The following is a 25,135-nucleotide window of genomic DNA, read 5'->3' on the forward strand; positions in this document are numbered from 1 at the left end:
CCACGATGTTTTTCAGAAACCTATGCTACATTGCCACTGCCTGTTTCCTGACCTCCCCATGCTGACCACACCATAGTGCTTTTCTCCATCCTAGATTGCCAGAAACTGCCTATCCTAATTCAGACCCTCCGATTCACAACACCCCATGATGTTTTTCTCTCTCCTACTAGTGAATGTAATGTTTCACATCTATACAATGCGCACCACTGTGTGATGTTTTTCAGAAACTATCCTACATTGCCACTGCATGTTTCCTGACCTTGCCATGCTGAGCACCCCGTAGTGCTTTTATCCATCCTAGATTGCCACACACTGCCTATCCTAATTCAGAACATATGACACACACCACCCCCTGATGTTTTTCTCACTCCTACTAGTGAATGTAATCTTTCACATCCATACAATGCGCACCACCGTGTGATATTTTTCAGAAACCTATCCTACATTGCCACTGTATGTTTCCTGATCTCCCCATGCTGACCACCCCGTGGTGCTTTTCTCCAGCCTACGTTGCGACTCACTGCCTATCCTAATTCAGACCCTCTGATTCACACCACCCCGTGATGTTTTTCTCACTCCTACTAGTGAATGTAATGTTACACACCCATACAATGCCCACCACACCGCGATGTTTTTCAGAAACCTATCCTATATTGCCACTTCATGTTTCATGACCTCCCCATGCTGACCACCCCGTGGTGCTTTTGTCCATCCTACATTACCACTCACTGCCTATCCTAATTCAGACCCTCCGATTCAAACCACCCTATGATGTTTTTCTCACTCGTACTAGTGAATGAAAACTTAAACACCCATTCAATGCGCACCACCCCGCTATGTTTTTCAGAAACCTATCCTACATTGTCACTGCATGTTTCCTGACCTCCCCATGATGACCACCCCGTGGTGCTTTTCTCCATCCTGGATTGCCATTCACTGCCTATCCTTATTCAGAACCTATGATTCACACCACCCCGAGATGTTTTTCTCACTCCTACTAGTGAATAAATATTACACACCCATAAAATGCGCACCTCCACGCCTTGTTTTTCAGAAACCTATCCTACATTGTCATTGCATGTTTCCTGACCTCCCCATGCTGACCACCCCGTGGTGCTTTTCTCCATCCTACATTGCCACTCACTGCCTATCCTATTTCAGCCCCTCCGATTCACACCACCCTGTGATGTTTTTCTCACTCCTACTAGTGAATGTAATGTTACACACTCATACAATGCGCACCTCCACGCGATGTTTTTCAGAAACCTATCCTACATTTCCACTGCATGTTTCCTGACCTCCCCATGCTGACCACACCGTGGTGCTTTTCTCCATCCTACATTGCCACTCACTGCCTATTCTCATTCAGATCATATGATTCACACCATCTCGTGATATTTTTCTCACTCCTACTAGTGAATGTAATGTTACACACCCATTCAATGCGCAAACCCCGCGATGTTTTTCAGAAACCTATCCTACATTGCCACTGTAGATTCCTGACCTCCCCATGCTGACCACCCCGTGGTGCTTTTCTCCATCCTACATTGCCACTCACTCCCTGTCCTAATTCAGATTCTATGATTCACACCAGCCCATGATGTTTTTCTCACTCCTACTTGTGAATGTAATGTTACACACCCATACAATGCACACCAACGCCCAATGTTTTTCAGAAACCTATCCTACATTGCCACTGCCTGTTTCCTGTCCTCCCCATGCTGACAACCCCGTTGTGCTTTTCTCCATCCTACATTGCCACTCACTGCCTATCCTAATTCAGATCCTATGATTCACACCACCCCGTGATGGTTTTGTCACACCTACTAGAGAATGTAATATTACACACCCATAAAATGCGCACCACCCCACGATGTTTTTCAGAATCCTATACTACATAAAAACTGCATGTATCCTGACCTCTCCATGCTGACCACCCCGTGGTGCTTTTCTCCATCCTACATTTCCACTCATTGCTATCAAAATTCAGATCCTATGATTCACACCACCCCATGATGTTTTTCTCACTCCTACTAGTGAATGGCCTGTTAGAAAACCTTACAATGCGCAACACCCCGCGATGTTTTTCAGAAACCTAAACTACATTGCCACTGCATATTTCATAACCTCCCCATGCTGACCACCCCGTGGTGCTTTTCTCCGTCCTACATTGCCACTCACTGCCTATCCTTATTCAGACCATCCGATTCACACCACCCCGTGATGTTTTTCTCTCTCCTACTAGTCAATGTAATATTACACACCCATACAATGCACACCACACTGCGATGTTTTTCAGAAACCTATCCTACATTGACACTTCATGTTTCCTAACCTCCCCATACTGACGACCCCGTGGTCCTTTTCTCCATCCTACTTTGCCACTCATTGCCTATCCTAATTCAGACCCTCCGATTCACAACAACTCGTGATGTTTTTCTGACTCCTACTAGGGAATGTAATTTTACACACCCATACTATGCGCAAAACACCCCGATGTTTTTCAGAAACCTATCCTTCATTGCCACTGCATATTTCCTGACCTCCCATGCGGAGCACCCCATTGTGCTTTTCTCCATCCTACATTGCGACTCACTGGCTATCCTAATTCAGATCCTATGATTCACCCACCCCGTGATGTTTTTCTCACTCGTACTAGTGAATGTAATGTTACACACCCATACAATGTGCACGACCCCGCGATGTTTTTAGAAACCTATCCTACACTGCCACTGCATGTTTCTTGACCTCCCCATGCTGAACACCCCGTGGTGCTTTGCAACATCCTACATTGCCACTGACTGCCTATCCTAATTCAGAAGCTCTGATTCACACAACACCGTGAAATTTTTCTCACTCCTACTAGTGAATGTAATGTTACACACCAATACAATGCGCACCACCCCGCGATGTTTTTCAGAAACCTATGCTACATTGCCACTGCCTGTTTCCTGACCTCCCTATGCTGACCACACCATAGTGCTTTTCTCCATCCTAGATTGCCAGAAACTGCCTATCCTAATTCAGACCCTCCAATTCACACCACCCCCTGATGTTTTTCTCTCTCCTACTAGTGAATGTAATGTTTCACATCCATACAATGCGCACCACCGTGTGATGTTTTTCAGAAACTATCCTACATTGCCAATGCATGTTTCCTGACCTCGCCATGCTGAGCACCCCGTAGTGCTTTTATCCATCCTAGATTGCCACTCACTGCCTATCCTAATTCAGTACATATGATACACACCACCCCCTGATGTTTTTCTCACTCCTACTAGTGAATGTAATCTTTCACATCCATACAATGCGCACCACCGTGTGATATTTTTCAGAAACCTATCCTACATTGCCACTGCATGTTTCCTAACCTCCACATGCGGACCACCCCGTGGTGCTTTTCTCCAGCCTACGTTGCGACTCACTGCCTATCCTAATTCAGACCCTCTGATTCACACCACCCTGTGATGTTTTTCTCACTCCTACTAGTGAATGTAATGTTACACACCCATACAATGCCCACCACACCGCGATGTTTTTCAGAAACCTATCCTATATTGCCACTTCATGTTTCATGACCTCCCCATGCTGACCACCCCGTGGTGCTTTTGTCCATCCTACATTGCCACTTACTGCCTATCCTAATTCAGACCCTCCGATTCAAACCACCCTGTGATGTTTTATTCAATTGTACTAGTGAATGAAATGTTAAACACCCATACAATATGCACCACCCCGAAATGTTTTTCAGAAACCTATCCTACATTGTCACTGCATGTTTCCTGACCTCCCCATGCTGACCACCCGTGGTGCTTTTCTCCATCCTGGATTGCCACTCACTGCCTATCCTTATTCAGATCCTATGATTCACACCAACCAGAGACGATTTTCTCACTCCTACTAGTGAATGTAATGTTACACACCCATACAATGCGCACCTCCACGCCATGTTTTTCAGAAACCTATCCTACATTGTCATTGCATGTTTCCTGACCTCCCCATGCTGACCACCCCGTGGTGCTTTTCTCCATCCTACATTGCCACTCACTCCCTATTCTCATTCAGATCATATGATTCACAACACGCCGTGATGTTTTTCTCACTCCTAGTAGCGAATGTAATGTTACACACCCATTCAATGCGCAATACCCTGCGATGTTTTTCGGAAACCTATCCTACATTGCCACTGTAGATTCCTGACCTCCCCATGCTGACCACCCGGTGGTGCTTTTCTCCATCCTACATTGCCACTCCCTCCGTGTCCTAATTCAGATTCTATGATTCACACCACCCCATGATGTTTTTCTCACTCCTACATGTGAATGTAATGTTACACACCCATCCAATTCGCACCACCCCGCGATGTTTTTCAGAAACCTATCCTACATTACCACATCGTGTTTCCTGACCTCCCCATGCTGACCACCCCGTGGTGCTTTTCTCCATCTTACATTGACACTCACAGCCTATCCTAATACAGACCCTCCGATTCCCACCACCCGGAGATGTTTTTCTCACTCTTACTAGTGAATGTAAGGTTACACAGCCATCCAATGCGAACCACCCCGCGATGTTTTTCAGAAACCTGTCCTACATTGCCACTGCATGTTTCATGACCTCCCCATGCTGACCACCCCGTGGTGATTTTCTCCATCCTAAATTTCCACTCACTGCTTATCCTTATTCAGATCCTATGATTCACACCACCCCGTAATGTTTTTCTCAATCGTACTAGTGAATGGCCTGTTATAAACACTTACAATGTGCCCCATCCCGCGATGTTTTTCAGAAACCTATCCTACATTGCCACTGCCTGTTTCCTGACCTCCCTATGCTGACCGCCCCGTGGTGCTTTTCTCCATCCTAGATTGCCACTCACTGCCTATTCTTATTCAGACCCCCTGATTCACACCACCCCGTGATATTTTTCTCACTCCTACTAGTGAATGGCTTGTTAGAAACCCTTGCAATGCCCACCACCCCGCGATGTTTTTCAGAAAGCTATCCTACATTGCCACTTCATGTTTCAGGACCTCCCCATGCTGACCACCCCGTGGTGCTTTTCTCCATCCTACATTGCCACTCACTGCCTATCCTAATTCAGACCCTCCGATTCAAACCACCCCGCGATGTTTTTCAAAAACCTATCCTACCTTGCCACTGCATGTTTCCTTACCTCCCCTTCCTGACCACACCGTGGTGCTTTTTCCATCCTAGATTGCCACTCACTGCCTATCCTAATTCACATCATATGATTCACACCATCCCGTGATGTTTTTCTCACTCCTGCTAGTGAATGTAATGTTACACCCCATACAATATGCAACACCGCGTGATGTTTTTCAGAAACCTATCCTACATTGCGAGTGCATGTTTCCTGACCTCCCCATGCTGACCACACCGTGGTGCTTTTCTCCATCCCACATTGCCACTCACTGCCTATCCTAATTCAGACCCTCCGATTCACACCACCCCGTGATGTTTTTCTCACTCCTACTAGTGAATGTAATGTTACACACCCATACAATGCGCACCACCCTGCGATGTTATTCAGAAACCTATCCTACTTTGCCACTGCATGTTTCCTGACCTCCCCATGCTAACCAGCCCGTGGTGCTTCTCTCCATCCTACATTGCCACTCACTTCCTATCCTTATTCAGATCTTCCGATATACACCACTCCGTGATGTTTTTCTCACTCCTACTAGTGAATGTAATGTTACACACACATATAATGCGCACCACCCCGGTATGTTTTTCCGAAACTTATCCTACATTTCCACTACATGTTTCTTGACCAGACAATGCTGACCACACCGTGGTGCTTTTCTCCATCCTACATTGCCACTCACTGCCTATCCTTATTTAGACCCTCCGATTCACACCACCCCGTGATGTTTTTCTCACTCCTACTAGTGAATGTAACGTTACACCCCCATACAATGCGCAACACCCCACAATGTATTTCAGAAACCTATCCTACATTACCACTGCATGTTTCCTGACCTCCCAATGCTGACCACCCCGTGGTGCTTTTCTCCATCCTACGTTGCCACTCACTGCCTATCCTTATTCAGACCCTCCGATTCACACCACCCCGTGTTGTTTTTCTCACTCCTACCAGTGAATGTAATGTTACACGCCCATACAATGTGCACCACCCCGCAATGTTTTTCAGAAACCTATCCGACATTGCGAGTACATGTTTCCTGACCTCCTCATGCTGACCACCCCGTGGTGCTTTTCTCCATCCCACATTGCCACTCACTGCCTATCCTAATTCAGACCCTCTGATTCACACCACCCCGTGATGTTTTTCTGACTCCTACTAATGAATGTAATGTTACACACCCATACAATGCGCACCACCCTGCGATGTTTATCAGAAACCTATCCTACTTTGCCACTGCATGTTTCCTGACCTCCCCATACTGACGACCCCGTCGTGCTTTTCTCCATCCTAGATTGCCACTCACTGCCTATCCTAATTCAAATCCTTTGATTCACACCACGCCGTGATGTTTTCTCACTCCTACTAGTGAATGGCCTGTTAGAAACCCTTTCAATGTGCACAATCCCGCGATGTTTTTCAGAAACCTATCCTACATTGCCACTGCCTGTTTCATGACCTCCCCATGCTGATCATCAGATGGTGCTTTTCTGCATCCTACATTGCCACTCACTGCCTATACTTATTCAGACCCTCCGATTCACACCTCCCCGTGGTGTTTTTCTCACTCCTACTAGTGAATGTAATGTTACACATCCATACAATGCGCAAAACCCGCGATGTTTTTCAGAAACTTATCCTACATTGCCACTGCATGTTTCCTGACTTCCCCATGCTGACCACCCCGTGGTGCTTTTCTCCATCCTAGATTGCCACTCACTGCCTATCCTATTCAGATCCTATGTTTCACACCACTCCGTGATGTTTTTCTAACTTCTACTGGTGAATGTAATGTTACACACCCATACAATGCGCACCACCCCGCGTTGTTTTTCAGAAACCTAAACTACATTTCCACTGCATGTTTCCTGACCTCCCCATGCTTACCACCCCACGTTGCTTTTCTCCATCCTACATTGGTACTCACTGCCTGTCCTTATTCAGACCCTCCGATTCACACCACCCCGTGATGTTTTTCTCACTCCTACTAGTGAATGTAATGTTACACACCCATGCAATGCGCAAAACCCCTCGATGTTTTTCAGAAACCTATCCTACCTTACGAGAGCGTGTTTCCTAACCTCTCCATGCTGACAATCCCGTGATGCTTTTCTCCATCCTACATTGCCACTCACTGCCTATCCTAATTCAGACCCTCAGATTCACACCACCCCGTAATGTTTTTCTCACTCCTACTAGTGAATGTAAGGTTACACACCCATACAATGCGCACCACCCCGGTATGTTTTTCCGAAACCTATCCTACATTTCCACTGCATGTTTCTTGACCTCACAATGCTAACCACCCCGTGGTGCTTTTCTCCATCCTACATTGCCACTCACTGCCTATCCTTATTTAGACCCTCCGATTCACACCACCCCGTGATGTTTTTCTCACTCCTACTAGTGAATGTAATGTTACACACCCAAACAATGCGCAACACCCCACGATGTTTTTCAGAAACCTATCATGCATTGCCCCTGCATGTTTCCTGACCTCCCCATGCTGACCAACCCATGGTACTTTTCTCCATCTAGATTGCCACTCACTGCATATCCTTATTCAGAACCTCCGATTCACACCACCCCGTGATATTTTTGTCACTCCTACTAGTGAATGGCTTGTTAGAAACCCTTACAATGCGCACCACGCCGCGATGTTTTTCAGAAAGCTGTCCAACATTGCCACTGCATGTTTCCGGACCTCCCAATGCTGACCAACCCGTGGTGCTTTTCCCCATTCTTCATTGCTACTCACTGCCTATCTTTTTCAGACCCACCGATTCACACCATCCCGTGATGTTTTTCTCATTCCTTCTGGTGAATGTAATGTTAGAAAACCATACAGTGCGCACCACACCGTGATGTTTTTCAGAAACCTATTCTACATTGCTGCTGCATGTTTCCTGACCTCCCCATGCTGACCACCCCGTGGTGCTTTTCTCCATCCTAGATTGCCACTCACTGCCTATCCTAATTCACATCCTGTGATTTATACCATCCCGTGATGTTTTTCTCACTCCTACTAGTGAATGGCCTGTTAGAAATCCTTACAATATGCACCATTCCCGCGATGTTTTTCACAAAACTATCCTACATTGCCACTGCATGTTTCCTGACCTCCCTATGCTGACCACCCCATTGTGCTTTTCTCCATCCTACATAGCCACTCACTGCCTATCCTTATTCAGACTCTCCGATTCACACCACCCCTTTATATTTTTCTGACTCCTACTAGTGAATGGCTTGTTAGAAACCTTTACAATGCGCACCACCCCGCGATGTTTTTCAGAAACCTATCGTACATTGCAACTGCATGTTTCCTGACCTCCCTATGCTGACCACCCCGTGGTGCTTTTCTCCAGCCTACATTGCCAATCACTGCTTATCCTAATTCAGACCCTGCAATTCACACCACCCAGTGATGTTTTTCTCACTCCTACTAGTGAATGTAATGTGAATACAATGCGCAACTCCACGCGATGTTTTTCAGAAACCTATCCTACATTGCCACTGCATGTTTCCTGACCTCCCCATGCTGACCACCCCGTGGTGCTTTTCTCCATCCTACATTGCCACTCACTACCTATTCTCATTCAGATCATATGATTCACACCACCGCGTGATGTTTTTCTCACTCCTACTAGTGAATGTAATGTTACACACCCATTCAATGCGCAACACCCCTCGATGTTTTTCAGAAACATATCCTACATTGCCAGTCTAGTTTCCTGACCTTCCCATGCTGACCACACCGTGGTGCTTTTCTCCATCCCACATTGCCACTCACTGCCTATCCTAATTCAGACCCTCCGATTCACACCACCCCGTGATGTTTTTCTCACTCCTACTAGTGAATGTAATGTTACACACCCATACAATGCGCACCACCCTGCGATGTTATTCAGAAACCTATCCTACTTTGCCACTGCATGTTTCCTGACCTCCCCATGCTGACCAGCCCGTGGTGCTTTTCTCCATCCTACATTGCCACTCCCTGCCTATCTGAATTTAGACCCTATGATTCACACCCCCCCGTGATGTTTTTCTCACTCCTACAATTGAATGTAATGTTACACACCCATACAATGCGCACCACCCCGCGATGTTTTTCAGAAACCTATCTTACATTGCCACTGCATGTTTCCTGACCTCCCCATGCTGACCAACCCGTGCTGCTTTTCTCCATCCTACATTGCCACTCACTGCCTATCCTAATTCAGACCTATTAATCACACAACCCCGTGATGTTTTTCTCACTCCTACTAGTGAATGTAATGTTACACCCTCATACAATGCGCACCACCCCGCGATGTTTTTCAGAAACCTATCCTACATTGCCACTGCATGTTTCCTGACCTCCCCATGCTGAACACCCCGTGGTGCTTTTCTCCATCCTACATTGCCACTCAATGCCTAACCTAATTCAGACCCTTTGCTTCCCACCACCCCGTGATGTTTTTCTCACTCCTACTAGTGAATGTAATGTTACAAACCCATACAATGCGCACCACCCCGCGATGTTTTTCACAAACCTATCCTACATTGCAAATGCATGTTTCCTGACCTCCCCATGCTGACCACCCCGTGGTGCTTTTCTCTATCCTATATTGCCACTCACTGCCTATCCTAATTCAGACCCTATGATTCACACCACCCCGTGATGTTTTTCTCACACCTACTAGTGAATGTAATGTTACACACCCATAAAATGCGCACCACCCCGCGATGTTTTTCAGAAACCTATCCTACATTGCCACTGCATGTTTCCTGACCTCCCCGTGCTCACCAACCCGTGGTGCTTTTCTCCATCCTACATTTCCACTCAATGCCTATACTAATTCAGACCCTATGATTCACACCACCCCGTGATGATTTTCTCACTCCTACTAGTGAATGTAATGTTACACACCCATACAATGCGCACCACCCCGCGATGTTTTTCAGAAACCTATCCTACATTGCCACTGCATGTTTGCTGACCTCCCCATGCTGACCACCCCGTGGTGCTTTTTTCCATCCTACATTGCCACTCACTGCCTATCCTAATTCAGACCCTATGATTCACACAACCCCGTGATGTTTTTCTCACTCCTACTAGTGAATGTAATGTTACACACCCATACAATGCGCACCAACACCTGATGTTTTTCAGAAACCTATCCTACATTGCCACTGCATGTTTCCTGACCTCCCCATGCTGAAACACCCCGTGGTGCTCTTCTCCATCCTACATTGCCACTCCCTGCCTATCCTAATTCAGACGCTATGATTCACACCACCCCGTGATGTTTTTCTCACTCCTACTAGTGAATGTAATGTTACACAACCATACAATGCGCACCACCCCGCGATGTTTTTCAGAAACCTATCCTACATTGCCACTGCATGTTTCCTGACCTCCCCATGCTGACCACCCCGTGGTGCTTTTCTCCATCTTACATTGCAACTCACTGCCGATACTAATTCATACCCTATGATTCACACCACCCCGTGACGTTTTTGTCACTCCTACTAGTGAATGTAATGTTACACACCCATACAATGCGCACGAGCCCGCGATGTTTTTCAGAAACCTATCGTACATTGCCACTGCATGTTCCCTGACCTCCCCGTGCTGACCACCCCGTGGTGCCTTTCTCCATCCTACATTGCCACTCACTGCCTATCCTAATTCAGACCCTATGATTCACACCACGCCGTGATGTATTTCTCACTCCTACTAATGAATGTAATGTTACACACCCATACAATGCGCACCACCCCGCGATGTTTTTCAGAAACCTATCCTACGTTGCCACTGCATGTTTCCTGACCTCCCCATGCTGACCACCGCGTGGTGCTTTTCTCCATCCTACATTGCCACTCCCTGCCTATCCTAATTTAGACCCTATGATTCACACCACCCCGTGATGTTTTACTCACTCCTACTAGTGAATGTGATGTTACACACCCATACAATGCGCACCACCCCGCGCTGTTTTTCAGAACCCTATCCTACATTGCCACTGCATGTTTCTTGACCTCCGCATGCTGACCACCCCGTGGTGCTTTTCTCCATCCTACATTGCCACTCCCTGCCTATCCTAATTTAGACCCTATGATTCACACCACCCCGTGATGTTTTTCTCACTCCTACTAGTGAATGTAATGTTACACACCCATAGAATGCGCACCACCACGCTATGTTTTTCAGAAACCTATCCTACATTGCCACTGCATGTTCCCTGAACTCCGCATGCTGACCACCCCCTGGTGCCTTTCTCCATCCTACATTGCCACTCACTGCCTATCCTAATTCAGACCCTATGATTCACACCACGCCGTGATGTATTTCTCACTCCTGCTAGTGAATGTAATGTTACACAATCATACAATGCGCACCACCCCGCGATGTTTTTCAGAAACCTATCCTACATTGCCACTGCATGTTCCCTGACCTCCACATGCTGACCACCCTGTGGTGCCTTTCTCCATTCTACATTGCCACTCACTGCCTATACTAATTAAGACCCTATGATTCACTCCACCCGTGATATTTTTCTCACTCCTGCTAGTGAATGTAATGTTACACAATCATACAATGCGCACCACCCTGCGATGTTTTTCAGAAACCTATCCTACATTGCCACTGCATGTTTCCTGACCTCCCCATGCTGACCACCCCGTGGTGCTTTTCTCCATCCTACATTGCCACTCAATGCCTAACCTAATTCAGACCCTTTGCTTCCCACCACCCCGTGATGTTTTTCTCACTCCTACTAGTGAATGTAATGTTACAAACCCATACAATGCGCACCACCCCGCGATGTTTTTCAGAAACCTATCCTACATTGCCACTGCATGTTTCCTGACCTCCCCATGCTGACCACCCCGTGGTGCTTTTCTCCATCCTATATTGCCACTCACTGCCTATCCTAATTGAGACCCTATGATTCACACCACCCCGTGATGTTTTTCTCACACCTACTAGTGAATGTAATGTTACACACCCATAAAATGCGCACCACCCCGCGATGTTTTTCAGAAACCTATCCTACATTGCCACTGCATGTTTCCTGACCTCCCCGTGCTCACCAACCCGTGGTGCTTTTCTCCATCCTACATTTCCACTCAATGCCTATGCTAATTCAGACCCTATGATTCACACCACCCCGTGATGATTTTCTCACTCCTACTAGTGAATGTAATGTTACACACCCATACAATGCGCACCACCCCGCGATGTTTTTCAGAAACCTATCCTACATTGCCACTGCATGTTCCCTGACCTCCCCGTGCTGACCACCCCGTGGTGCTTTTCTCCATCCTACAATGCCACTCCCTGCCTATCCTAATTTAGACCCTATGATTCACACCACCCCGTGATGTTTTTCTCACTCCTACAAGTGAATGTAATGTTACACACCCACACAATGCGCACCACCCCGCGATGTTTTACAGAAACCTATCTTACATTGCCACTGCATGTTTCCTGACCTCCCCATGCTGACCACCCCGTGGTGCTTTTCTCCATCCTACATTGCAACTCACTGCCGATACTAATTCATACCCTATGATTCACATCACCCCGTGATGTTTTTGTCACTCCCACTAGTGAATGTAATGTTACACACCCATACAATGCGCACGAGCCAGCGATGTTTTTCAAAAACCTATCCTACATTGCCACTGCATGTTCCCTGACCTCCCCGTGCTGACCACCCCGGGGTGCCTTTCTCCATCCTACATTGCCACTCACTGCCTATCCTAATTCAGACCCTATGATTCACACCACGCCGTGATGTATTTCTCACTCCTACTAATGAATGTAATGTTACACACCCATACAATGCGCACCACCCCGCGATGTTTTTCAGAAACCTATCCTACATTGCCACTGCATGTTTCCTGACCTCCCCATGCTTACCACCCCGTGGTGCTTTTCTCCATCCTACATTGCCACTCCCTGCCTATCCTAATTTAGACCCTATGATTCACACCACCCCGTGATGTTTTACTCACTCCTACTAGTGAATGTGATGTTACACACCCATACAATGCGCACCACCCCGCGCTGTTTTTCAGAACCCTATCCTACATTGCCACTGCATGTTTCTTGACCTCCCCATGCTGACCACCCCGTGGTGCTTTTCTCCATCCTACATTGCCACTCCCTGCCTATCCTAATTTAGACCCTATGATTCACACCACCCCGTGATGTTTTTCTCACTCCTACTAGTGAATGTAATGTTACACACCCATAGAATGCGTACCACCCCGCTATGTTTTTCAGAAACCTATCCTACATTGCCACTGCATGTTCCCTGACCTCCGCATGCTGACCACCCCCTGGTGCCTTTCTCCATCCTACATTGCCACTCACTGCCTATCCTAATTCAGACCCTATGATTCACACCACGCCGTGATGTATTTCTCACTCCTGCTAGTGAATGTAATGTTACACACCCATACAATGCGCACCAGCCTGCGATGTTTTTCAGAAACCTATCCTACATTGCCACTGCATGTTCCCTGACCTCCCCATGCTGACCACCCCGTGGTGCCTTTCTCCATCCTACATTGCCACTCACTGCCTATCCTAATTCAGACCCTATGATTCACACCACCCCGTGATGTTTTACTCACTCCTACTAGTGAATGTAATGTTACACACTCATACAATGCGCACCACCCCGCGATGTTTTTCAGAAACCTATCCTACATTGCCACTGCATGTTTGCTGACCTCCCCATGCTGACCACCCTGTGGAGCTTTTCTCAATCCTACATTGCCACTCAATGCCTAACCTAATTCAGACCCTTTGCTTCCCACCACCCCGTGATGTTTTTCTCACTCCTACTAGTGAATGTAATGTTACAAACCCATACAATGCGCACCACCCCGCGATGTTTTTCACAAACCTATCCTACATTGCCACTGCATGTTTCCTGACCTCCCCATGCTGACCACCCCGTGGTCCTTTTCTCCATCCTATATTGCCACTCACTGCCTATCCTAATTCAGACCCTATGATTCACACCACCCCGTGATGTTTTTCTCACACCTACTAGTGAATGTAATGTTACACACCCATAAAATGCGCACCACCCCGCGATGTTTTTCAGAAACCTATCCTACATTGCCACTGCATGTTTCCTGACCTCCTCGTGCTCACCACCCCGTGGTGCTTTTCTCCATCCTACATTTCCACTCAATGCCTATCCTAATTCAGACCCTATGATTCACACCACCCCGTGATGATTTTCTCACTCCTACTAGTGAATGTAATGTTACACACCCATACAATGCGCACCAGCCCCTGATGTTTTTCAGAAACCTATCCTACATTGCCACTGCATGTTTCCTGACCTCCCCATGCTGAAACACCCCGTGGTGCTCTTCTCCATCCTACATTGCCACTCCCTGCCTATCCTAATTCAGACGCTATGATTCACACCACCCCGTGATGTTTTTCTCACTCCTACTAGTGAATGTAATGTTACACAACCATACAATGCGCACCACCCCGCGATGTTTTTCAGAAACCTATCCTACATTGCCACTGCATGTTTCCTGACCTCCCCATGCTGACCACCCCGTGGTGCTTTTCTCCATCCTACGTTGCCACTCACTGCCTATCCTAATTCAGACCCTATGATTCACACCACCCCGTGATGTTTTTCTCACTCCTACTAGTGAATGTAATGTTACACACCCATACAATGCGCACCACCCCCTGATGTTTTTCAGAAACCTATCCTACATTGTCACTGCATTTTTCCTGACCTCCACATGCTGACCACCCCGTGGTGCTTTTCTCCATCCTACATTGCCACTCCCTGCCTATCCTAATTTAGTCCCTATGATTCACACCCCCCGTGATGTTTTTCTCACTCCTACAAGTGAATGTAATGTTACACACCCATACAATGCGCACCACCCCGCGATGTTTTTCACAAACCTATCTTACATTGCCACTGCATGTTTCCTGACCTCCCCATGCTGACCAACCCGTGGTGCTTTTCTCCATCCTACATTGCCACTCACTGCCTATCCTAATTTAGACCTATGAATCACACAACCCCGTGATGTTTTTTTCACTCCTACTAGTGAATGTAATGTTACACACTCATACAATGCGCACCACCCCGCGATGTTTTTCAGAAACCTATCCTACATTGCCACTGCATGTTTCCTGACCTCCCCATGCTGACCACCCTGTGGTGCTTTTATCCATCCTACATTGCCACTCAATGCCTAACCTAATTCAGACCCTTTGCTTCCCACCACCCCGTGATGTTTTTCTCACTCCTACTAGTGAATGTAATGTTACAAACCCATACAATGCGCACCACCCCGCGATGTTTTTCACAAACCTATCCTACATTGCCACAGCATGTTTCCTAACCTCCGCATGCTGACCACCCCGGGGTGCTTTTCTCCATCCTATATTGCCACTCACTGCCTACCCTAATTCAGACCCTATGATTCACACCACCCCGTGATGTTTTTGTCACACCTACTAGTGAATGTAATGTTACACACCCATAAAATGCGCACCACCCCGCGATGTTTTTCAGAAACCTATCCTACATTGCCACTGCATGTTTCCTGACCTCCTCGTGCTCACCACCCCGTGGTGCTTTTCTCCATCCTACGTTTCCACTCAATGCCTATCCTAATTCAGACCCTATGATTCACACCACCCCGTGATGATTTTCTCACTCCTACTAGTGAATGTAATGTTACACACCCATACAATGCGCACCAGCCCGTGATGTTTTTCAGAAACCTATCCTACATTGCCACTGCATGTTTCCTGACCTCCCCATGCTGAAACCTCCCGTGGTGCTCTTCTCCATCCTACATTGCCACTCGCTGCCTATCCTAATTCAGACGCTATGATTCACACCACCCCGTGATGTTTTTCTCACTCCTACTAGTGAATGTAATGTTACACACCCATACAATGCGCACCACCCCGCGATGTTTTTCAGAAACCTATCCTACATTGCCACTGCATGTTTCCTGACCTCCCCATGCTGACCACGCCGTGGTGCTTTTCTCCATCCTACGTTGCCACTCACTGCCTATCCTATTTCAGACCCTATGATTCACACCACCCCGTGATGTTTTTCTCACTCATACTAGTGAATGTAATGTTACACACCCATACAATGCGCACCACCCCCTGATGTTTTTCAGAAACCTATCCTACATTGCCACTGCATGTTTCCTGACCTCCCCATGCTGACCACCCCATGGTGCTTTTCTCCATCCTACATTGCCACTCAATGCCTAACCTAATTCAGACCCTTTGCTTCCCACCACCCTGTGATGTTTTTCTCACTGCTACTAGTGAATGTAATGTTATAAACCCATACAATGCGCACCACCCCGCGATGTTTTTCACAAACCTATTCTACATTGCCACTGCATGTTTCCTGACCTCCCCATGCTGACCACCCCGTGGTGCTTTTCTCCATCCTAAATTGCCACTCCCTGCCTATCCTAATTTAGACCCTATGATTCACACCACCCCGTGATGTTTTTCTCACTCCTACAAGTGAATGTAATGTTACACACCCATACAATGCGCACCACCCCGCGATGTTTTTCAGAAACCTATCTTACATTGCCACTGCATGTTTCCAGACCTCCCCATGCTGACCACCCCGTGGTGCTTTTCTCCACCCTACATTGCAACTCACTGCCGATCCTAATTCAGACCCTATGATTCACACCACCCCGTGATGTTTTTGTCACTCATACTAGTGAATGTAATGTTACACACCCATACAATGCGCACGAGCCCGCGATGTTTTTCAGAAACCTATCCTACATTGCCACTGCAAGTTTCTTGACCTCCCCATACTGACCACCCCGTGGTGCTTTTCTATATCCTACATTGCCACTCCCTGCCTATCCTATCTCAGACCCTATGATTCACACCACCCCGTGATGTTTTTCTCACTCTTACTAGTGAATGTAATGTTACACACCCATACAATGCGCACAACCCCGCGATGTTTTTCAGAAACCTATCCTACATTGCCACTGCATGTTCCCTGACCTCCCCATGCTGACCACCCCGTGGGGCTTTTCTCCAGACTACATTGCAACTCACTACCTATCCTAATTCAGAACCTATGATTCACACCACCCCGTGTTTTTCTCACTCCTACTAGTGAAAGTAATACTACACACCCATTCAATGCGCACCACACCGCGATGTTTTTCAGAAACCTATCCTACATTGCCACTGAATGTTCCCTGACCTCCCAATGCTGACCACCGCGTGGTGCTTTTCTCCATCCTACATTGCCACTCAATACCTATCCTAATTCAGACCCTATGATTCACACAACCCCGTGATGATTTTCTCACTCTTACTAGTGAATGTAATTTTACACACCCATACAATGCGCACCACCCCGTGATGTTTTTCAGAAACCTATCCTACATTGCCACTGCATGTTCCCTGACCTCCCCATGCTGACCACCCCGTGGTGCCTTTCTCCATCCTACATTGCCACTCACTGCCTATCCTAATTCAGACCCTATGATTCACACCACCCCGTGATGTTTTTCTCACTGCTACTAGTGAATGTAATGTTACACACCCATACAATGCGCACCACCCCGCGATGTTTTTCAGAACCCTAACCTACATTGCCACTGCATGTTTGCTGACCACCCCATGCTGACGACCCCGTGGTGCTTTTCTCCATCCTAAATTGCCACTCCCTGCCTATCCAATCTCACACCCTATGATTCACACCACCCCGTGATGTTTTTCTCACTCTTACTAGTGAATGTAATGTTACGAACCCATACAATGCGCACAACCCCGCGATGTTTTTCAGAAACATATCCTACATTGCCACTGCATGTTCCCTGACCTCCCCATTCTGACCACCCCGTGGTGCTTTTCTCCATCCTACATTGCCACTCACTGCCTATCCTAATTCAGACCCTATGATTCAAACCACCCCGTGATGTTTTTCTCACACCTACTAGTGAATGTAATGTTACACACCCATACAATGCGCACCACCCCGCGCTGTTTTTCAGAACCCTATCCTACATTGCCACTGCATGTTTCTTGACCTCCCCATGCTGACCACCCCGTGGTCCTTTTCTCCATCCTATATTGCCACTCCCTGCCTATCCTAATTTAGACCCTATGATTCACACCACCCCGTGTTTTTCTCACTCCTACTAGTGAATGTAATGTTACACACCCATACAATGCGCACCACCCCGCTATGTTTTTCAGAAACCTATCCTACATTGCCACTGCATGTTCCCTGACCTCCGCATGCCGACCACCCCCTGGTGCCTTTCTCCATCCTACATTGCCACTCACTGCCTATCCTAATTCAGACCCTATGATTCACACCACGCCGTGATGTATTTCTCACTCCTACTAATGAATGTAATGTTACACACCCATACAATGCGCACCACCCCGCGATGTTTTTCAGAAACCTATCCTACATTGCCACTGCATGTTCCCTGACCTCCCCATGCTGACCACCCCGTGGTGCTTTTCTCCATCCTACATTACCACTCACTGCCTATACTAATTCAGACCCTATGATTCACACCACCCCGTGATGTTTTTCTCACTCCTGCTAGTGAATGTAATGTTACACAATCATACAATGCGCACCACCCCGCGATGTTTTTCAGAAACCTATCCTACATTGCCAAGGCATATTCCCTGACCTCCCCATGCTGACCACCCCGTTGTGCTTTTCTCCATCCTACATTGCAACTCACTGCCGATCCTAATTCAGACCCTATGATTCACACCACCCCGTGATGTTTTTGTCACTCCTACTAGTGAATGTAATGTTACACACCCATACAATGCGCACCAGCCCGCGATGTTTTTCAGAAACCTATCCTACATTGCCACTGCATGTTCCCTGACCTCCGCATGCTGACCACCCCGTGGTGCCTTTCTCCATCCTACATTGCCACTCACTGCCTATCCTAATTGAGACCCTATGATTCACACCACCCCGTGATGTTTTACTCACTCCTACTAGTGAATGTGATGTTACACACCCATACAATGCGCACCACCCCGCTATGTTTTTCAGAAACCTATCCTACATTGCCACTGCATGGTTCCTGACATCCCCATGCTGACCACACCGTGGTGCTTTTCTCCATCCTACATTGCCACTCACTGCCTATCCTAACTCAGAACCTATTATTCACACGACCCCGTGATGTATTTCTCACTCCTACTAGTGAATTTAATGTTACACACCAATACAGTGCGCACCACCCCGCGATGTTTTTCAGAAACCTATCCTACATTGCCACTGCATGTTTCCTGACCTCCCCATGCTGACTACCCCTTTTTGCTTTTCTCCATCCTACATTGCCACTCCCTGCCTATCCTAATTCAGACGCTATGATTCACACCACCCCGTGATGTTTTTCTCACTCCCACTAGTGAATGTAATGTTACACAACCATACAATGCGCACCACCCCGCGATGTTTTTCAGAAACCTATCCTACATTGCCACTGCATGTTTCCTGACCTCCCCATGCTGACCACCCCGTGGTGCTTTTCTCCATCCTACGTTGCCCCTCACTGCCTATCCTAATTCAGACCCTATGATTCACACCACCCCGTGATGTTTTTCTCACTCCTACTAGTGAATGTAATGTTACACACCCATACAATGCGCACCACCCCCTGATGTTTTTCAGAAACCTATCCTACATTGCCACTGCATGTTTCCTGACCTCCCCATTCTGACCACCCCGTGGTGCTTTTCTCCATCCTACATTGCCACTCCCTGCCTATCCTTATTTCGACCCTGTGATTCACACCCCCCCATGATGTTTTTCTCACTCCTACAAGTGAATGTAATGTTACACACCCATACAATGCGCACCACCTCGCGATGTTTTTCAGAAACCTATCTTACATTGCCACTGCATGTTTCCTGACCTCCCCATGCTGACCAACCCGTGCTGCTTTTCTCCATCCTACATTGCCACTCACTGCCTATCCTAATTCAGACCTATGAATCACACAACCCCGTGATGTTTTTCTCACTCCTACTAGTGAATGTAATGTTACACACTCATACAATGCGAACCACCCCGCGATGTTTTTCAGAAACCTATCCTACATTGCCACTGCATGTTTCCTGACCTCCCCATGCTGACCACCCCGTGGTGCTTTTCTCCATCCTACATTGCCACTCAATGCCTAACCTAATTCAGACCCTTTGCTTCCCACCACTGCGTGATGTTTTTCCCACTCCTACTAGTGAATGTAATGTTACAAACCCATACAATGCGCACCACCCCGCGATGTTTTTCACAAACCTATCCTACATTGCCACTGCATGTTTCCTGACCTCCCCATGCTGACCACCCCGTGGTGCTTTTCTCCATCCTACATTGCAACTCACTGCCGATCCTAATTGAGACCCTATGATTCACACCACCCCGTGATGTTTTTGTCACTCCTACTAGTGAATGTAATGTTACACACCCATACAATGCGCACGAGTCCGCGATGTTTTTCAGAAACCTATCCTACATTGCCACTGCATGTTTCCTGACATCCCCATGCTGACCACACCGTGGTGCTTTTCTCCATCCTACATTGCCACTCACTGCCTATCCTAACTCAGAACCTGTTATTCACATGATCCCGTGATGTATTTCTCACTCCTACTAGTGAATGTAATGTTACACACCCATACAATGCGCACCACCCCGCGATGTTTTTCAGAAACCTATCCTACATTGCCACTGCATGTTTCCTGACCTCCCCATGAAGACCACCCCGTGGTGCCTTTCTCCATCCTACATTGCCACTCACTGCCTATCCTAATTCAGACCCTATGATTCACACCACCCCGTGATGTTTTTCTCACTGCTACTAGTGAATGTGATGTTACACACCCATACAATGCGCACCACCCCGCTATGTTTTTCAGAAACCTATCCTACATTGCCACTGCATGTTTCCTGACATCCCCATGCTCACCACCCCTTGTTGCTTTTCTCCATCCTACATTGCCACTCACTGCCTATCCTAATTGAGACCCTATGATTCACACCACCACGTGATGTTTTTCTCACTCCTACTAGTAAATGTAATGTTACACACCCATACAATGCGCACCACCCCGCCATGTTTTTCAGAAACCTATCCTACATTGCCACTGCATGTTCCCTGACCTCCCCATGTTGACCATCCCGTGGTGCTTTTCTCCATCCTACATTGCCAATCACTGCCTATCCTAATTCAGACCCTATGATTCACACCACCCAGTGATGTTTTTCTCACTCCTACTAGTGAATGTAATGTTACACACCCATAAAATGTGCGCCACCCGCAATGTTTTTCAGAAACCTATCCTACATTGCCACTGCTGGTTCCCGGACCTCCCCACGCTGAACACCCAGTGGTGCTTTTCTCCATCCTACATTGCCACTCACTGCCTATCCTAATTCAGACCCTATGATTCACACCACCCAGTAATGTTTTTCTCACTCCTACTTGTGAATGTAATGTTACGCACCCATACAATGTGCACCACCCCGCGATGTTTTTCAGAAACCTATCCTACATTGCCGCTGCATGTTTCCTGACCTCCCCATGCTGACCAACCCGTGCTGCTTTTCTCCATCCTACATTGCGACTCACTGCCTATCCTAATTCAGACCTTTGAATCACACAACCCCGTGATGTTTTTCTCACTCCTACTAGTGAATGTAATGTTACAAACCCATACAATGCGCACCACCCCGCGATGTTTTTCACAAACCTATCCTACATTGCCACTGCATGTTTCCTGACCTCCCCATGCTGACCACCCCGTGGTGCTTTTCTCCATCCTACATTGCAACTCACTGCCGATCCTAATTCAGACCCTATGATTCACACCACCCCGTGATGTTTTTGTCACTCCTACTAGTGAATGTAATGTTACACACCCATGCAATGCGCACGAGTCCGCGATGTTTTTCAGAAACCTATCCTACATTGCCACTGCATGTTTCCTGACATCCCCATGCTGACCACACCGTGGTGCTTTTCTCCATCCTACATTGCCACTCACTGCCTATCCTAACTCAGAACCTGGTATTCACACGACCCCGTGATGTATTTCTCACTCCTACCAGTGAATGTAATGTTACACACCCATACAATGCGCACCACCCCGCGATGTTTTTCAGAAACCTATCCTACATTGCCACTGCATGTTTCCTGACCTCCCCATGAAGACCACCCCGTGGTGCCTTTCTCCATCCTACATTGCCACTCACTGCCTATCCTAATTCAGACCCTATGATTCACACCACCCCGTGATGTTTTTCTCACTGCTACTAGTGAATGTAATGTTACACACCCATACAATGCGCACCACCCCGCGATGTTTTTCAGAACCCTAACCTACATTGCTACTGCATGTTCCCTGACCTCCCCATGCTGACCACCCCGTGGGGCTTTTCTCCAGACTACATTGCAACTCACTACCTATCCTAATTCAGAACCTATGATTCACACCATCCCGTGTTTTTCTCACTCCTACTAGTGAAAGTAATACTACACACCCATACAATGCGCACCACACCGCGATGTTTTTCAGAAAACTATCCTACATTGCCACTGAATGTTCCCTGAACCTCCCAATGCTGACCACCCCGTGGTGCTTTTCTCCATCCTACATTGCCACTCAATGCCTATCCTAATTCAGACCCTATGATTCACACAACCCCGTGATGATTTTCTCACTCCTACTAGTGAATGTAATTTTACACACCCATACAATGCGCACCACCCCGTGATGTTTTTCAGAAACCTATCCTACATTGCCACTGCATGTTCCCTGACCTCCCCATGCTGACCACCCCGTGGTGCCTTTCTCCATCCTACATTGCCACTCACTGCCTATCCTAATTCAGACCCTATGATTCACACCACCCCGTGATGTTTTTGTCACTCCTACTAGTGAATGTAATGTTACACACCCATACAATGCGCACCAGCCCGCGATGTTTTTCAGAAACCTATCCTACATTGCCACTGCATGTTCCCTGACCTCCCCATGCTGACCACCCCGTGGTGCCTTTCTCCATCCTACATTGCCACTCACTGCCTATCCTAATTCAGACCCTATGATTCACACCACCCCGTGATGTTTTACTCACTCCTACTAGTGAATGTGATGTTACACACCCATACAATGCGCACCACCCCGCTATGTTTTTCAAAAACCTATCCTACATTGCCACTGCATGTTTCCTGACATCCCCATGCTGACCACACCGTGGTGCTTTTCTCCATCCTACATTGCCACTCACTGCCTATCCTAACTCAGAACCTATTATTCACACGACCCCGTGATGTATTTCTCACTCCTACTAGTGAATGTAATGTTACACACCCATACAATGCGCACCACCCCGCGATGTTTTTCAGAAACCTATCCTACATTGCCACTGCATGTTTCCTGACCTCCACATGCTGACCACCCCTTGGTGCTTTTCTCCATCCTACATTGCCACTCACTGCCTATCCTAATTGAGACCCTATGATTCACACCACCACGTGATGTTTTTCTCACTCCTACTAGTAAATGTAATGTTACACACCCATACATTGCGCACCACCCCGCGCTGTTTTTCAGAACCCTATCCTACATTGCTACTGCATGTTTCTTGACCTCCCCATGCTGACCACCCCGTGGTCCTTTTCTCCATCCTATATTGCCACTCCCTGCCTATCCTAATTTAGACCCTATGATTCACACCACCCCGTATTTTTCTCACTCCTACTAGTGAATGTAATGTTACACACCCATACAATGCGCACCACCCCGCTATGTTTTTCAGAAACCTATCCTACATTGCCACTGCATGTTCCCTAACCTCCGCATGCTGACCACCCCCTGGTGCCTTTCTCCATCCTACATTTCCACTCACTGCCTATCCTAATGCAGACCCTATGATTCACACCACGCCGTGATGTATTTCTCACTCCTACTAATGAATGTAATGTTACACACCCATACAATGCGCACCACCCCGCGATGTTTTTCAGAAACCTATCCTACATTGCCACTGCATGTTCCCTGACCTCCCCATGCTGACCACCCCGTGGTGCTTTTCTCCATCCTACATTACCACTCACTGCCTATACTAATTCAGACCCTATGATTCACACCACCCCGTGATGTTTTTCTCACTCCTGCTAGTGAATGTAATGTTACACAATCATACAATGCGCACCACCCCGCGATGTTTTTCAGAAACCTATCCTACATTGCCAAGGCATGTTCCCTGACCTCCCCATGCTGACCACCCCGTTGTGCTTTTCTCCATCCTACATTGCAATTCACTGCCGATCCTAATTCAGACCCTATGATTCACACCACCCCGTGATGTTTTTGTCACTCCTACTAGTGAATGTAATGTTACACACCCATACAATGCGCACCACCCCGCTATGTTTTTCAGAAACCTATCCTACATTGCCACTGCATGTTTCCTGACATCCCCATGCTGACCACACCGCGGTGCTTTTCTCCATCCTACATTGCCACTCACTGCCTATCCTAACTCAGAACCTATTATTCACACGACCCCGTGATGTATTTCTCACTCCTACCAGTGAATGTAATGTTACACACCAATACAATGCGCACCACCCCGCGATGTTTTTCAGAACCCTATCCTACATTGCCACTGCATGTTTCCTGACCTCCCCATGCTGACCACCCCGTGGTGCCTTTCTCCATCCTACATTGCCACTCACTGCCTATCCTAATTCAGACCCTATGATTCACACCACCCCGTGATGTTTTTCTCACTGCTACTAGTGAATGTAATGTTACACACCCATACAATGCGCACCACCCCGCGATGTTTTTCAGAACCCTAACCTACATTGCTACTGCATGTTCCCTGACCTCCCCATGCTGACCACCCC

The sequence above is a fragment of the Cavia porcellus genome, unplaced genomic scaffold (genome assembly GCF_034190915.1).
Source record: "Cavia porcellus strain 051 isolate PalLab524CR breed Dunkin Hartley unplaced genomic scaffold, mCavPor4.1 scaffold_28, whole genome shotgun sequence".
NCBI lineage: Eukaryota > Metazoa > Chordata > Mammalia > Rodentia > Caviidae > Cavia > Cavia porcellus.